Source organism: Panthera pardus, unplaced genomic scaffold (genome assembly GCF_024362965.1).
Source record: "Panthera pardus isolate Hobbes unplaced genomic scaffold, ASM2436296v1 HiC_scaffold_8, whole genome shotgun sequence".
Taxonomy (NCBI): Eukaryota; Metazoa; Chordata; class Mammalia; order Carnivora; family Felidae; genus Panthera; species Panthera pardus.
In genome coordinates, this window is record NW_026527013.1 from 108,084,289 (window position 1) to 108,096,539 (window position 12,251).

Sequence of the window (12,251 nt, forward strand, 5' to 3'; positions counted from 1 at the left end):
TTTATCAGTGAGCAAAAGTAGATAATATAAATTGATTTAAATATTCAGTTATAAGGCAAGGAACACACACAAAATAAGTCATTAAACTAGAGTCTCTAGACAATCACATGACAGAGTCTAGACAAGAAAATAGCCCTGTGCTATCATAAAAGAAATTATTCATGAATGAATGTTGGTAAAATCCAATGTTTTTTATCCTACATACATTTGTTGAGTTACATATTTTAATGGTGATGTTAGTTAAAATGTATTATGGTTTGTTTGCTACTGAATCACTCACTATAAATATACATCTATACAACAGTTTCATTTTGCTATTAAATTTTTAAATTACATATAAAGGTATTTGAAAACATTATGAAATAATACTTAACTTTCTATTTAACCAAAATGACAATAGGAGATGTGAAAGACAAATACAGAAGATTACATGGTTGTGAATGAAACTTAGCTCTTTAAATATGGAAAAGACTAGGCTTTTTTTCTTTTTTTTTTTAAGTAATTGAAAGCATGATAAAAAACAATGGGAAATATAGTAAATTGTTTTGATAAAACACAAAACCTTTACTGCCCAGATTATTTAAAAAATAAAGAAAAATCTTTGTTTACAATTTCTTATCAAGGGCCAGCCAATAATCTAAGAAAATGTTGTTCTTTTAACTGAGAGAAAACCAAATTCTAGTATTACACTGGCATACTTTTGATATTAAAACTCATTTTTTAAAACCTTAAATAAGTCCATTCCAATCTTAGCCAGCTTGACCAAACATAAATTTTCTTTCCTAAGATTCCTTTTCCACAAACCTTCTATAACTTTTTATATATCCATTCAGTTTTTGTCCTAATTTTTTTTTTTTTCCTTTTTGTCTTTCTGGAAGAACTAGTCATTTTATTCTCCTTATCTACTTTTTTTTAAATTTTTTTTTAACGTTTATTTATTTTTGAGACAGAGACAGAGCATGAACGGGGGAGGGTCAGAGAGAGGGAGACACAGAATCGGAAACAGGCTCCAGGCTGTGAGCTGTCAGCACAGAGCCCGACGCGGGGCTCAAACTCACGTACCGCGAGATCATGACCTGAGCCAAAGTTGGCCGCTTAACCGACTGAGCCACCCAGGAGCCCCTCTCCTTATCTACTTTTTATTCACAGTTGTTTCCTTTCACACTTATTATTTCTAAATAGCTTTACTTATATATACTGATTAGAATTTTAACCCTTAGAAACATAATTCCGAATGAAAACTAAGAAGTAAGCAACTGTGGATTGTCTGGTATGCTAACATTCTGGGGATTTTATAAATACATTTCATAATTTCTAGAAGTATATCCTTCTTCATAGTAAATTTTTCAATGTGGCACAAAACATGGGTTTATTAGGAGACTCATGTGTCTTTAGTTCCTTAGTAAAAGGAAGTCCAAAGTGTATAAACCTGCATTCAGTAATTAATGTTTCAACATTTTATCTTTTTTGGAAATGATCTAGATATTCAATGAATATTCATCATTTAACTTATCTCAGTATAACTGCAAGGTTTCAAGTTAGCAAGAAGGTTCTGGAAACTATTTTTAAGTACACATACCATAAAACATAATTATTATCAAAAGGCTCATTAATAAACTTTTATCTTAATTATATCCACTTAACTTACTTGTTCTTAACACTATGTTTAGATTACACATGAAAATTTTATGAAGATATTAAATACTAACCATTATCTTAAGTTCCCTTTCTTGCTGAGAAATTCTGCAAGGGAGATAAGGTGAGCTTACTTGACTTGCAAGAAACTTAAAGAGAATTGGGGCGCCTGGGTGGCTCAGTCGGTTAAGCGTCCGACTTCAGCCTGGGTCACAATCTCCTGGTCCGTGAGTTCGAGCCCCGCGTCGGGCTCTGGGCTGATGGCTCAGAGCCTGGAGCCTGCTTCCGATTCTGTGTCTCCCTCTCTCTCTGCCCCTCCCCCGTTCAAGCTTTGTCTCTCTCTGTATCAAAAATAAATAAATGTTAAAAAAAAAAAAACTTAAAGAGAATAAATGTTGTATGCCTGCATTACGTTTAATATTGATAGTTCTTTTTTTTGAGAGAGAGAGACAGAGAGAGAGACCAGCAGAGTAGGGACAGAGAGAGAGAGAGAGAGAGAGAGAGAGAGAGAAAATCTTAGGCAGACTCCATGCCCAATATAGAGCCTAAGGGCTCAATCTCACAACTGTGAGACCATGACCTGAGCCAAAATCAAGAGTGAGACACTCAACTGACTGAGCCATCCAAGTGTCTCTGAATAATGATGGTTCTAAAAATATGCTTGTTTTAATTAAAATAACAAACTTAAACTAGTATTTGTTTACTGAAGATAATCCTGGATCATGTGAACTTGAAAACTATTTGGCTTAGTGTTTCTACACTTCTGAGAGTATTTTTTTTAATTTTTTAATGTTTATTTTTTGAGAAAGAGGGAGAGGGAGAGGGAGAGGGAGAGAGAGAGAGAGAGAGAGAGAGAAAGATGAGTGAGGGAAGAACAGAGAGAGGGAGACACAGAATCTGAAGCAGGCTTCAGGTTCTGAGCTATCAGCACAGAGCCCAATGCAGACTCGAACTCACAAACTGCGAGATCATGGATCACAAACCTGAGCTGAAGTTGGATGCTTAACCAACTAAGCCACCCAAGGCGCCCCAAGAGTATTCTCAATTACTTTCTTTATTCCAATGAAATAAAGATTTTTACAAATTACATTTGGTAATACCATCCGGAGGTAGGAAAAAAAACACATGTTTATTACATACATACATAGACATATGCACATAAACACACAGATGGACACAAAGAGAGATCTTATGGCTCTGGCTTCCTAGAGGAGACGGCATCTCAAAGGCATAGAGAAGGATGCAAGTTTCTCCATGAAGGGCTTTTGTTATCATCTAAAATCAGATCTTTCATAATACCTGCAAGCTTTTATCTCAGGGAAAAGACCTTCAACTAAGATGGATATTAAAAGACTCCTATATTCTGGATTTAGAACTCCGTGTCTTTGTTTTAGTAAATCCTACCACAAAGGCTTCAAAATGTTTTGTTTTTTTCACTGTGTGCATAGTTTCATTGATGTTTAGGGGAGAACTGAAAAAAAAAAGTTTCTATCATTTTCTGAATATCAGCTCCAATTTGGCCAACTTCGGACCATAGAGCCACATTAAAAAATTCTTCCAAATATTTTGTCAGGTTTCGGCTGAGACAAACACTAATATTCCTGTCAGTATTGAAAAATTTGACAGACACAAGAGGCATCCCCAAAGAGGTGCAAATGATGCTTCCAATATCCAGAGCCATTCCCAAAGATAGCCACAAAAAAGAAAGAAAGAAAGAAAGAAAGAAAGAAAGAAAGAAAGAAAGAAAGAAAGAAAGAAAGACTGACTTAGACAATTGCTCCCCAGGTGGCAGCAGCTAGTAGGACCCTAGCCACAAATGGAGTACAACCCAAAATCCTCTCTGGCTATATTTTGAGTGCCACTACCCTGTTGGGTGATCTGCATACACACACACAAGTCCACATGTGCTAATCAGGCAGCAAGATAAGTCAAGTTCTTAGGACACCAAATGAGACAAACAAGAAGGCAGAGAAAGGACTGACAACCAAGTGTTTCCCGAAAGCAAAATGCACAAGCCACAATTCAAAGATCTAATTCTTACAAATGGTTTTTTTAGCTGCCAGTCTGAAAGGAGCAATGTAAAATTTTCTTTCTCTCTTGACCTGGCACCATAGACAGAGATTTGGGAGAAGTGACTTTGACAAGAATTCTTATCGTTTGCTGACTTCTACAGTTTTCCCAGGATGCCCTCTGCAGGCTCTGGAGCAAGTTGGGTGTCTCAGTGGATCTCATCCTGGTCACTAAAAACTGTAGAGAAGGAAAAGCAATTTCCCCTCTACTCTATATACTGGGTGCTTGGCTAAGACCCCTTTTTCTCTAAGGGTACCTTATAAATGGATAAGTATATCTAGGTGAAAAGTTCTCTGCTGTGGACACCTTAATTCAAGATTACCTTTGTTAAAACAAAAATTTAAAACAAAATTTTACTTACCTAAGGCTTCAATTCCAGCTTAAGTTGGACTTAGTTTGACGCTACACCTGGGGCAGTTTCTAAGTGGAACCCAGATTGACTATGGCCAGTTTCTGGACCCAGTCCAGAAAAAAGAAATACTTGAAGTCTGAAAGCACATAATGCAAAATGTGGAGAGGCAGGATCTGAGAGAGACCTACGCACAACCTTGAGGCTGAGAGAAAAGCATCAAGCTCAAGGGGCCCAACAGCTACCTGTGTCTAGCTGCTCACCGTTCCTAGAAGCCCAAGGGGGTCTCCTTAGGTTCCCTCCTCTGACTGTGGAGCTATTAAAAAATAAGCTGAGCACATTAAAAAACTTAAGAGTTTACCTGATCAAAATTCAACTCAAATTTGGCAACATTCAATCAAGCAGATAGGAAAGAACTCTGAGGAGCCATATAAAAAGAAAGACTTTTATAGACAGAAGGGAGCCAGAACAAGAAAGTGATAGGGGGACGAAAAGTAGGTTGGTTATTGCAACATTACTTTCCTTCAGGGGATGGCAGGGATCTATCAGGCAGATGACCTAACTTAGGCCCATCTGGCGATTCCTTCTTGACTGGTTTTAGATTTCATTTCTGAGAGAACTGAAACTGTAATTAAGTCTCAGTTTGGTGACAGAGGGCTTAGCATAAGTGACTTCATTTGGGGCCTAAGTCTTGTTTTTAACACTTCTTAACCAAATCATACTATAATACAGATTTTTTAATGCAAAGGCAATTAGCTATGTTAAATTAATTAAACATCTAGAGGCCATTAAACTGATGGGGCTCTAATGCTATGGTGGCCTGCATAAGTAAGCACACAAAAACCTAGGCCTATCCATAAATGCCTCCGGGTTTGCAAAATCAAAATCCTAAATCCATCCATTCACAAAGAGCCAACTAGGCTTTAATCTGTAACTACTCAATAATTTCCTTCCTTTGTTTCCTTCTTTTCTCTATAAAAATGTCTCCCCCTAGCTCCTGTAAGTGGAGTGCTCCTAACTACTTCCAGTTGGGCAATGCCCCATTTGAATCCCTTCTTGCTCAAACAAATCCCTATAATTCTTAATATGCCTCAGTGTATCTTTTAACAGCTCCAAATTACTTTTTATTATTTTTTCATATTGTCCTTTGATATTTAAGCTTCCAGTTCTGTGCATAGCCCTGTGCTTGGCACGTCTGATTTGATAATTCTAATCCACTGTGGGATGAGAAACAAGTTAACTGAGCAACTGAATAATGTATAAGAATAAGCTTCTTAGGGGCGCCTGGGTGGCGCAGTCGGTTAAGCGTCCGACTTCAGCCAGGTCACGATCTCGCGGTCTGTGAGTTCGAGCCCCGCGTCAGGCTCTGGGCTGATGGCTCGGAGCCTGGAGCCTGTTTCCGATTCTGTGTCTCCCTCTCTCTCTGCCCCTTCCCCGTTCATGCTCTGTCTCTCTCTGTCCCAAAAAAAAAAAAAAAAAAAAAAAAAAAAGTTGAAAAAAAAAATTAAAAAAAAAAAAGAATAAGCTTCTTGCATTTAGTTCCTTGGCTTTAACAGGTCCATGAAATTCATGAAGAAGAAGGTTTTAAACTTCCTGTTTGTGGCTCCGTTTGCCTTGACTATTGTGGCTGAAGTACTAACTGAGACCAAGCAGTATGTAAATTATGATATTTTACTATGCTAATTGCATTTCTTTTGAGATTAGATGTGCTAATAAAGGAAATCCTTCTACCTAATATACTTGTTTTGGGAAGAGGCTGTTTTTGAAATAGTTAAAACACAGGCTTTAGGGTGCAAAAGACTTGCTTATGAGCCCCGGTTCTGTCAGTGGCATGTGAGTTTAGACAAGACACTTAACATTTACTGAACAAAATTATCTCACCTGTAGCCTAGGGCAATACTGGACTCTAAAAGAGCTGCTGTAAGGCTTAAACAATATAATGTATTAATTATATTGCAAATAGCAGTAGGTCACACACAATAAGCAACAACAAATCTAGATTCTTATAATGATAATGAAGACTTTTTATTGTAGTAGACATGTCTATACTCTTTAAAAATTGAGAAGTTTTTCTATCTTGCTTTATATGAGTTAGCACCATATCAAATGAGTGTTATCAAAAATCAGTGGTAAAACTATGAGGGCCTGCAATACTTCCTTTGAATTGATATATATATATAAAGATATAAAGGAAATAAATTGGTCGTTTGACTCTGGAGGGAGCTAAACAACTCCAATGAGGTCTATTTACTCTGATAATAGAACGGGTTCCATTTAGTAGTAGTTAAACATAATTTTGCAAAAATTAATTTATGTACTTTGGAATTGGTGGTTACATTTTTCATCTCACTGTTCTTCCTTCATGGACGTTTCACAAAAGAAAATACAATTGGGAAGATATTTTAGTAGGAAATATAGAACTTTGATGTAGCCTATGTCCCTGACTTAAGGTAAAGCTTTATTCCATTGTTGATAGAAGTAGTTTGAAAATCTTAAAGTTTTCTGTGCAATCTGAACTTTGCAACACCCCAAAAATGGAACGCTTACCTGCCATGCTTAAATTCCATTTTACATAATTATGCCTTTTTTTTTTTTTTCAACAAAATGTAGTCATTTTAGACCATGGTAAGCTTGACACCTGATTTTACTTTAACAGCACCTGCCCAGAGCATAATTAGCAATCCACTCTTGAAAAAGGACTTCCATACTGCACAGATGGCATTCCTCATACCAGACAAGCAACGATGAATGTTTGGAAACCAGCCAAACTGTCTGCAAAAATTGTGAGAATTTCAAGACTGACATCTGAGCAAAAGGAAAAATTTCCCTTTTCTCTCAAACCATAAGTGAACATCTGTTAAAGCCTATTCTCCTTAACTTTTCTATTTAGTCTCATCCGACTTGATATGTTTTTAGTGCAATTTCAAAGGCTGTAACCAAATTTTTTTTATCTTGTGACACCCATATAATGGCCATTAAAAAAATGTTCCAGAGCTACATTTTACAACTAATTTAGATTTACAGGTATTTCTTTGAAAAGATCATGTCATTTCATTCATGCATTAATTCAACAAATATTTATTGATTACAACATGTCAAGAGCAGAATCGGTGTTTATAATTGTGCAAATCATGCATTGCACAACTCCAGGGGATGACATTCACATCATAATTACTATGTCGTTTTACAATGATCATTATCATCACCAGGTGTTGGCATTCTAATAATTTGAGGCAGAAGTGACCTTTTCTAATTCATAAAAATCCAAGATATAGGCTGGTGGTGGAGCTTCTAGGGACTGTTTAAGATGCTAGAGACATGGCAATGAACACAGCGAAGTTCTTGCTCTCATGAAGGCTGAAATCAATAATGGGAGGAACTAAACAGATATTTACCTAAAACTAACAGGGAAAACAATATGACTTAAAGGGGTAGAATGTGACAAGTGGTGCCATTTTATTTAAGATCAAGGATTGTCTAGGAGGAAGTAGAGACTTAAAAGGGATGAGGGAATAAGTTCAAGATATATGTGATGGAAAAGTATTCCAGGCAAGGAACTAGGGAATGCAAGACTGAAATGAAAGAATACTCAGGGTAGACAAGGGTAGGCAGGAAGTAAGACTGATTGGAGCTGAGGCCATGCAGAGGAAGTGCTGGCAGACAAGTGAGTCACCAATTTGTGGTCAGATCTGACTACCTCGAGGCCCAGGTAAAGGTTTTAGTGTTTATTCTCAGCCCCTGGAGTGTTTTGTGTAAAGGAGGGACATGATCTGATTTACTTTTTAAAAATGTCTACAAGTGTTTCATTATGGACTACAGCTTTCAGTTGAAATTTTACATTTGCAAAGTCACCATGAACCACTTATTAATCTGATTTGCATTTTAAAAGAATGACTTTGGCTGCAGTGTGGAAAATTAATCAATTAATCAATTCCAGCAGATTAATCAATTAATTAATGAATTACAGCAGAAGAATGGAAACAAGGACAGCTGTTTTCATGAGTCAGGTTTCCCTACATGGTTTAAGTAGCTTCAATACAAGACCAATTCTTCTGTGCCCCTGCCTAGGGAACCACCTAGAATGTCAAATGCTGTTTGACAAAGAGTCACTGTTTCATATGGCTTTGTTCATGAAATTATTATTTTTTTAATTGCAGATGAACTTTCTTTAACTTTGAACATGTTAATCAAAATTATTTGAACTTCTTTAAAAGTCACTTTAAAAATATATTTTATAATTGGATTATTGATTAGCAAGAATGACAGAGAAAATGATAGGTGTACTCAAATTTCTAAAAGAATGACTTACTGGAAAGTTTCTATATAATCTAATAAAATTCCATGTAATACTCTAACACACTTCTAAAATATATATAATTTCAAGGAAACAGCAATAAAACAGTAATTGGTGATCAAAATAAATATCCAAATATGGAGTGTAAATGATTAGAATCATTACTGGTTTTGCCACAGTACCTTGAAAATCTGCTGGCAGAAATAAAATGATAGTTGAAAATACAGAAAGTGTGGCTCATAAATGTCAGCCAGTCCTTGTCAAGTGCTTCCTCTCTTAAAGATTCTCCAAGAGCAGCTTTACCAGACTCATTTTTAAAATGCTTTTATGGGGACACCTGGGTAGCTCAGTCAGGTTAAGCATCCGACTTCAGCTCAGTCATGATCTCTTGGCTTGCGAGTTCAAGCCCCGCATCTTGCTCTGTGCTGACGGCTCAGAGTCTGGAGCCTGCTTGAACTCTATGCCTCATTCTCGCTCTGCCCCTCCGCTGCTCATGGTCTGTCTGTCTCTCTCTGTCTCTCAAAAATAAATTAAAAAAAAAAAAAAAAAGAGAAAGCCATGCAAATAATTTACAAGGATTAGTAGTTTGATTTTAAATGTATAATGTACGTGTGACATTGCAGCAAAAAAACTGGACAAGTAGTGATAGATTTTCAAAATTAACATTTGTAATAAATTTAAAAAAATAACATTTGTAGTAAATACAAAAAATAAAATAATATTTAATGTTTTCAACTATCAATATCACTTACACATATGAAGAAACACAATATATGTTTAAATAACTTTAGGATAACCAAATTATTCCTAAACCATGTGATTTTTCATTTGAATCAAAAACATTTTTATAGTAGTTAATTTTGTTCATAAATGGCAGAAATATACAGTACAGCCCAAGCTTGATATTACTATATACTCAAATCACTGTATCACATCTTATATGAAGTGGATGTGATAATAATTTCTATTTGCAAATACACTGGGTTTTGGAATTTTTTTCTGGAAACCATCCTTAATAAAAGCAAACATTAAATGGGGATTTACTGAGTTGGTTCAATACAATATGATGCAATGAAAAATTTTGGGTGGCTGGTGGGGGGTCTGGGTGTCTCAGTCAGTTTAGTGTCTGATTCTTGATTTTGGCTCAGGTCATGATCTCATGGTAGTGATATGGGGCCCTATGTGGGGCTCTGTGCTAAACCTGGAACCTGCTTAGGATTAGTTCTCTGGCCCTCCCCTGCTCAAGCACGTGCATACATGTCTCTCTGTCCCTCAAAATTTATAAATAAGCTTTAAAAAACAATTTTTTTCTTTATTGTTTTCTTGACTCTGGTTTCAAGCTGGATTTGAATAAAACCTAGCTATTAAGGAGGAAAATGAGATACAAAAGAAAACACCTTTACCTCTGAAATGTACCCTTAAAATATTTAACCATTTTAAATGTCAAGAATATTGTAAAAAATATATGATAATAGAGAATCACTTAAAGAAAAGCCATGTTTAAGTCCCAAAACACATTTTTTATAGGTTTTCAGGGTTTGCTATAGCAATATTTTTTTCTGGAGCTGTTTTATTCCTTTGTCTACTACCTCTAGCATTATTTTGCAAGAACTGAAAGCAGAAACGAAGTACCCATGGAGAAGGACTGTTCTTCAATATTCTGCTCAACTTTAGGTAGGGAATATAAAACGTAACAAAAAAGTGCACTCTTAAAACCCTTTCTTAGTTTTTTGCAGATCAATGTTGCAGATTCCTAATGTGCTTAAGATTCGAAAAGTTTAGAATATCAAACTAAATGTTAAGTTCTAAATAGTCATAAACTTTTATAAATAGATTGCATTTTGCTGAAAACAAAACAAAAGGAGGTTCCAAGAAAATATAATTACAGTATCACCCAAATGGTTCAAAGAACTATACCAATTGAGTATTTGTGTTTGATAGTTTAAACACTGCATTGTAATCTAAATATCACTCACTCCAATATTTAACTGATTTATCTTAATGACATTTTATTAGAAAATAGGTTATGGAATAAATGACATATTCTTAAAAATCACCAGCCTAAGTATATTTAGAAATCAAGGTGAAAACATATTACAGTAAATATTTCTAATCACTAACTTGATACTCTACTGTCTTGTTACTGATTTTATTTTAGTTACATAGTTCCCTCTAAACTTCCCTAAGAAGAAAATTAGCATTTGTCATTACAATTATGCTAGTAATTTTTTAAAGGTTAGGAAACCAGTAGCATTAAAAACATAAAGGGAGGGGCCAAGATGGCTGAACAGCATGGAAATGCTGTTCTCCTCCCTGAAATGCAGCCAGATCATTACCAAACCATTTTGCACACCTAGAAAATTGATCTGAGGATTAACACAACAATCTGCACAACATGAACCACAGAACTTGGCAGGTACACGGCACAGAGAAATGAACTGGAGGAGAGAGAAGCTGTGTGGGGCAGGGAGCTATTTTATTTTTACCTGAGGAGAGAGGACAGAGATGGGGAAGCAGGGGCGGGGGGCGGGGGGGGAGGGAAGAGTATGGGAAAAGCACCCCCCACCGAAAGTAGCTGGAGAGAAAGAGGAGTGGAAACAGCCACAAGGGAATGGACAAAAAAGGGAGAAAGGAGAGGGTTTAAATTCTGTTAAGATACTATAAGCAGGGGAGCACAGAGTCTGAAACTTCACAGCTCTATACCTGGTGGTGCTCTGGTGGGAAGGACGAATCCTCAGCAGAGAGCGCGGTCCGAGGGGTCCTTGGGCCACATGGGGAGAGGTGGATACCCTGCTGGGAGGCTATGTGGCCTCCTCACAGCAAAGGTCCCGGTGGACCCCGGAGAATGGCTACATTCGCTGGCGCTGGAACAAGGATGTTAAGGGTGAAGCCTGGTGCCAGGAGTGTTGCGATTTACCAGAATCCCCGAAAAACTGCTGCTACAAGATTGTGCAAACTTTTTCTGGGGCGAGCTGACACCAGCGCGCAGTCTCTGGGCATCCGCAGCAGCACAGTCTCACAAATGTACCTGCAGGCAGGCGGGCACCTGGCCTTTTCTTGGGGAGACCCTCCCCCAGAGGGTCTGAGCGGGTCAAAGCCACAGTCCCTCAAAAGTGAGGGATTGGGAAACACAGCCCCATCTGAGATAAAACTCAGGAGGAGATGCTGCCGGGCAGCCTGACGGCTTGGTCACTGACAGTGTAGAAGCGGAGAGTGGATGGAAGCCGGAGACAAAGGAGGGGTGCTTGATTGCTGGTCGGGGGTGAAAGCACAAACTTCTGATACTAGAGACTGGCTGACGCCATTTTCACCCGTCCCACGCATACACGCACACGCCTACACGCGCCATGATCCACCCCAGTAAGCTAAGCAGCGCCATCTAGTGGAGAACAGAGACATTACACTAAGCCCCGCCCAACTGGGCCCTGCTCTTGAGGAACACAAGTCTCTCTGCCTGATTAATTTATGGACTATAAAGTGCTTCATAGTTTGACTTCTAAGGGAAATTAGATATAAATTCAATCATATTTCACTGTTTGCTGCTCCATCTATTCGATTTTCTTTCTTTTCTTATTCTTGAATACAGAAAGAGAAAAAAATTATTTTTATTTTCCGTTTTTATAAAAAAAGATTTTTATTCATTTTTAACTATACTTTTTACTATTTTGTTAATTTTAAAATTCTATTTTACTTTCATTTCATTTTATTCTATCTTATCATAATCATTTTTTTCAAATTTTTAAACGTTTCCCTTTTTTTTGTCCTTTTTTCCCTTTTCTTTTCTTTCCTTTTTTTCTCTATTCTGTCAAGCTCATTTCAACAACCAGACCAAAACACACCAAGGTTCTAGCATCATTTATTTTATTTTTTTGTGTTGTTTTAAATTTTTATTTTATTTAGTTT

The 12,251-nt window shown here is 36.9% G+C and overlaps 1 protein-coding gene across 5 annotated transcripts in view; it reads right to left on the reverse strand.

Annotated features, from left to right (window-relative positions):
• AGMO (alkylglycerol monooxygenase) overlaps positions 1–11,644 on the reverse strand; it is a 387,401-nt gene extending 375,757 nt beyond the window's left edge. For 3 of the 5 annotated variants that reach the window (XM_053896923.1, XM_053896922.1, XM_019443501.2), the window contains exon 1: positions 11,052–11,642. The gene's annotated coding sequence lies outside the window, so the exon portion shown is untranslated. Of the gene's footprint in view, positions 1–11,051 lie in introns of all 5 variants that reach the window. The other 2 variants (XM_053896924.1, XM_019443503.2) reach the window with 2 other exon arrangements.
• Between the last annotated feature and the right edge of the window lie 607 nt (positions 11,645–12,251).